This window comes from Triplophysa rosa, linkage group LG4 (genome assembly GCF_024868665.1).
Source record: "Triplophysa rosa linkage group LG4, Trosa_1v2, whole genome shotgun sequence".
Taxonomy (NCBI): domain Eukaryota; kingdom Metazoa; phylum Chordata; class Actinopteri; order Cypriniformes; family Nemacheilidae; genus Triplophysa; species Triplophysa rosa.
In genome coordinates, this window is record NC_079893.1 from 18460870 (window position 1) to 18466426 (window position 5557).

Below are 5557 nucleotides of genomic sequence, written 5' to 3' on the forward strand. Positions count from 1 at the left end.
CAAATGTTGGCTTGGCTTGTTGTATGTATTGTTAGTGAAATACTCTGTAAATATTACAGCTGTGACATTTCATATTTAAAATAAAAACAAAATGATTCCAATGAGTGCCATCAATCAGATAATTAAAATCCGTTTTAACTTGCAGTGTACTTAAAAGTCACTATATGAAAATATAAAGTGTCACTTCGTTTTGACACATATGAAAAACTTTCAAGGATTTACGATGCTGATGACCGTGATAGTATGGGCGTGGTTTTAGAGAGCACGTGCGTATCAAACAGCGGGACTAACGGACGACTGGTTCAAAGCTACTGCGACTTTCAGGTAAGCATAGTGAAATTTGCTGATTCTATGAAAAATACTTTAATCACTATGTTGATTATCTTAGTTTTGCAGCAGTTACTATTGTTTTAATGATGTTATGATTGGGTTAACCATATGAATGAACTTTCTCGAAAACTGCGGCCGTCAGTCACAGAGCTGTTAGCTAGTAGGCTAACGTTATTTACAACTAAGGAATACAGTCGAAATTACGTTGATAAATGTTTTTGCTAAGACAATGTTTTCCCGTAGCATTCAGTTCACTCTTTCCATATATCGAAATGTTTTCGTTGGAGCACGTTCTTGATATTCTCCCCAAATCGGCCAAGACAAGAGCAACGTCGGTCCTGGAGAGCCGAAGCAGAGTTTACATCCCTAATCAAACACACCCAAACAAGCTCATCAGTGTATTCAGGATTAACGTTATTAACCCAGATAGCATGAGTTGTGTTTGATAAGGGTTGGATCGAGCTAAACTCTGCTAGCGCGGCTCTCCAGTACCGACATTGCCTGGCCCTGGGCTAAGATTAGATGACCGGAGGGACAAACCGCACATTTTTTTCCAAAGTTAGTCAAGTTAGTTTGACGTTTGATATTCATAAGACATTCACGCTCTTTGCGTGTGTTATGTTTTTATATACGGTACTAAATCCATATTTTTATGTTTTACTTCAATTCATTTAACTCTGCCATCGTTTGAGATAAAGTTATCAAACCAACTGTAAAATTATCAGAATATTATTCCCTATAATGCATCAGGCTTGTTTTTTTTCAGATTATTTAAATTTTCTGTTTTTTCTCATTTCTTTGACAGTGGTATTTTCACAAAACTATATCCCTCATGGAGTCTGACCGGGACTGGGTATGACCATTTTCCCCCCTTTTAGTGCATGCTGGTTTTTATGTAAATTATTTTATGTTTAAATTAAATTATTTAAAATATTTGCCATGTTAAACATTTATCTTTTAAAGTTTCTCTTTTAAATACTATTTTGTGCAAGGTAGAAAATATCTTTTGTATCTCTTAGTGTTGTCAAAAGTACCGGTACTTCCGGTCCAAGTCGGTACCTAAAAATAAAAAGTTGTCGGTACCTCATTTTCATAAGACCCGGTACCACTGACGTACCGGGTCAACCGGGTACTGATGCTCTGTCTGACAGGTTGTCAGTCGGAAACGTTTCATAGACGCAACAAGACGTGATGAGCGGATAAGCTCCGATCCACAAGAGATGCGCACAGAAATACTTCAGATTAAAGTCATATCACGAAGAAAACGAACAGAGTTTTGTGGTGAAAGGAGGAAACATCTGGATTTAAGTTAACAAGTTCAAGCGGTAAGTTTCAAATTCTGTTCGCGTTTGCATTATGAATGTTGTATCATATGTTAAATTAAAGGTTACGTTAAAATAAACGTCCCTGTTTTCGTGTTAATTTGTTAGCGCCAATGCTAATCCAGTCAAGTGTCCTTATTAACCATTTAATGCTTTTTTAACTAATGGGGTAAAATAAATGGGAGGACAGGATGGGGTTTACAGTACCTATTTTATATAGGCCTATCTGGAATCTATGTGCTAGAAAACTAGCATACTAACTGTATGACTAACAATGTGTATGTCTTGGATAGTGTCATGGCTCTGCTTCATTTAGTCATGTTTTTCTTGGTCCTGTAGCAGAGTCATGACAAAGCCTTTGGTTATGTGTGGAGAGAAACATATTGTTGTCCTTTTGACAATAATATACGTTCTCTCCAGTGTCTCGTCTCTGTTCCCGCCATCTCGTTATCCTTCCCTGAGTGTTTTATTACCCACACCTGCCCCGTGTCGTTATCCTTTGTCTGTCTCCCCTATAAATACCCTCTTGTTTCTTTGTCTTGTGTTCGTGGATTACGTTTGCATGTGTGTTTGTACGTGCACCCTGTAGAGTGCCTACGTCCTGTCTCTGTGCTAACCTGCGGTCCTGTTGGATTTTGTGAGTGTTTCGTGTTCTCCTAGCTTCCCCTGTCGTGTGATTTATTCCTTGCCTTGTTTTGGATTTTGTTTAGTTTTTGCCCTCTCCATGGGAAGTGTTTTGTTTTGAGTTCTGGTTTTGTTCCCGTTTATGTAGTTCCGGTTTTGTTTTGCACCCCATCGTGGGTTTTTGTTTGGTTATTAAAGTATTGTTTTGTTACCTTATCGTTTACCCCCTCGTGGGTGTTTTGTTTCTGTCCCTTTGTGTGTACAATAAAGTCTTGTTTTGTTAACCCCTCACTGCCTGCCTGCGCTTGGGTCCTCGTTCACCACCAACCGTGACAGATAGATAACTCTATTAGGTTTAAAAAGCCACATTTAAACTAAAGAAAAATATTTCTGTTGCATTTATTATTTTAATATACAGTTACCTTAATGTAAGTAATCTTGTGTAAATGCAGTATAAAAACTGAGGTTTGTTTTAATATTGCATATGCATGTTTGTTCAGTCAGTTGACTTACTGAAGTTTATTCTATTTGTCTTATACAGCAGCAGACTGAGGAGGATGTTCATCAGCATGAAAGACCCCATAGAGCACACAACCATTTCGGGAACAATTAACTTGTATACTTCATGTATACAAAATGGCATTGCTTTCTATACATTTATATTAATAATGAGCTTTATTAATAAAATTGTGTTTCAATTAGCATGTACTGGTGTTTTGCTTTGGTACCGAAATTGGTACCGAGAACCGTGGAATTTTACTGGTATTGGTACCGACTACTGAAATTTTGGTACCGTGACAACACTAGTATCTCTTATAAATAAATAATATTGTAAACGATACAATAGCAAGACCCAATTATTTTGATGCAGTAATACTCAGTGGTACAGTACTTGGTAGTAAACACAAATGAAGAGTTTGGTTCCAAGATGAGAGAACTCCGTTTTTAATTTTCAAAAATCATGTTTTTTATTATGTTTCATTGTGTAACATTTTGATAAACAGAGCTTTATTTTGGATTTATGGTTATCTCATTTTGGAACCAAACTCTTCAAATACTAACTAAAAAAAAACACCTATCCATAACTCTGACTAATCATTAATTCATCATGCTGAAGCATTAAAAAAATGTTTATTTATAAGATTTTCTGCATGAGCAAGTACAGCGTTCCAGTTATTTTATACTAAATCTCACCACACTAAAAGGGGAAGTTCCACTAAAAATCTACTTTGTGTGTTTTTTTTACTCACCCACATGACATTAAACATGTTTAGACAACTTCCGGCTATTTAGGTGACATCCAAGAGATTTCCTGGCCTCCTCATAGACATCATAGCCTCAGTTTTTCCCAAGGTCCAGAAAAGTACTGAAGACATTGTTCAATTGGTCCATCCCCACATAGTGGCTCAGTTAAAGTGTTTTGAAGCGACGAGAATGCTTTATGTGCGAAAAACACACCAAAATACTAACTTCAATGGATATATTCTCCTCTGTCTTTTCAGTGTATGGCGTGCGTTCACGAGAGCACTTCTTCGTCTTCTTGGACGAGAGCACTTTGACGCATGCGTATTAGGTTTGTGCGACGAACGCCACATGGGGCTTGCCCCTATTGGTACTCCGGCGCTCTGACTCACAACATGGAAGCGCAACTCTGTGTTTCTTCATGCAGAAGAAGTGCTCTCGTGAGCCATACACTGACATTAGTCAAACACTGGAACAAAACGGTAATTTGGTTTGTTATTTGCACATAAAGCATTCTCATCGCTTCAAAAAATTTCAATTGAGCCACTATGCACGGGTGGACCAATTTAACGATGTCTTTAGTACTTTTTTGGACCTTGACACCATGATGTCTTTGAGGAGGCCTGGAAGTCTCTCGGATGTCACCTAAATATCTTAACTTGTGCTCCGAAGACGCCGGAAGTTCTCTAAACATGTTTAACATCATGTGTGTGAGTAAAAATTACACAAAGTTGATTTTTGGGTGAACTTCCCCTTTAAATACAATACTATTGTGTTTTTGTCGTTCCAGTATTCTCTGAAGCTTAGGTCCACTCCGATGTCCCGGTGATTGAAGCTGACATGGAGTCACAGTGACATCCTTAAAAACAGTTGTCATGTATAATATATCTCTGTATCTCTGAATATTTTTTATTTATTTTTTGTTTATGTTTTAGATTTAAGTGTTATTGCCATATGTACATTTTTCATGAATGTTCTAAATATTTAGAATAATGTCAAGTCCATTTAAAAATCTTAAAGTTCTGAATTGTTTCTGATTGTTTTGTTTTTCATGTTATATATTGATGTGAACTGGAAATACTGTTTGAAGTTAATTATAATGTAAACTGAATATAACTACAATATAATATAAAGTATACATTTAATTGATTCTTTGTGCATGTCATTGATTTTATATCCATACTATCTATAAATTTGACCCATACAATGTATTGTTGGCTAGAACCGGAATAATATTTTTAATTTCAAAATAACTTGCAAATAATAGTAAAGCTTTCCATTTTATAATTTCTAGATTATATTTTTATAGAACAATATCATTTGCATACAAAAACATTGAGAATGTTTAAGTGAAAGGAACGTAGTTTTTAGAAATGTTAGAAAAATATTGTTTATATGAGTGAAGTGAATGTTCTAATAATGTTTTAAATAATGTTCTTTTAACCAAATAATAACGTTAATACGTCTAAAATAAAAACGTTTAACAATGTTTTTATAATTTAATGGGAACGTCAGGGAAACATTCTTAAAACATTAATATAATGGTGATGGAACGTTCTAATAATGTTTTAATTAAGGTTCTTAGAACATTTTTATAACAAGAGACTGGAACGTTCTGAAAACCTTTTAATAACGGTCTTATAACCAAACAATAACGTTAATGAAACGTCTAAAAAACTGGACGTTTTGAACGTTCTAAGAATGTTCAAACATTGTTTTTTTAACTTACTGTGAACGTTAGGAAAATGTTCTTAGAACATTAATATAATGGCAAATGGAACGTTTTAAGAACGTTTAAAAAAAACGTTCTTAGAACATTAATATAACAACAAACGTACCTGTTCTAAAACGTTTTGAATAACGTTCTTATAACCAAACAATAACGTTAATACAACGTCTAAAAAAACTGGACGTTTTGAACGTTCTAAGAATGTTCAAACATATTGTTTTTATAACTTACTGTGAACGTTAGGAAAACGTTCTTAGAACATTAATATAATGGCAAATGGAACGTTTTAATAACGTTTAAAAAAAACGTT

At 35.0% G+C, this 5557-nt stretch overlaps 1 long non-coding RNA gene across 1 annotated transcript; it reads left to right on the plus strand.

The window, feature by feature from the left end:
• The first annotated feature begins 252 nt into the window (after positions 1-252).
• On the plus strand, positions 253-4492 carry LOC130553594 (uncharacterized). The gene is made up of 3 exons (XR_008962877.1): positions 253-324; positions 1136-1183; positions 4309-4492. It is a non-coding gene; the product is annotated as an uncharacterized LOC130553594 (long non-coding RNA).
• Positions 4493-5557: the final 1065 nt, after the last annotated feature.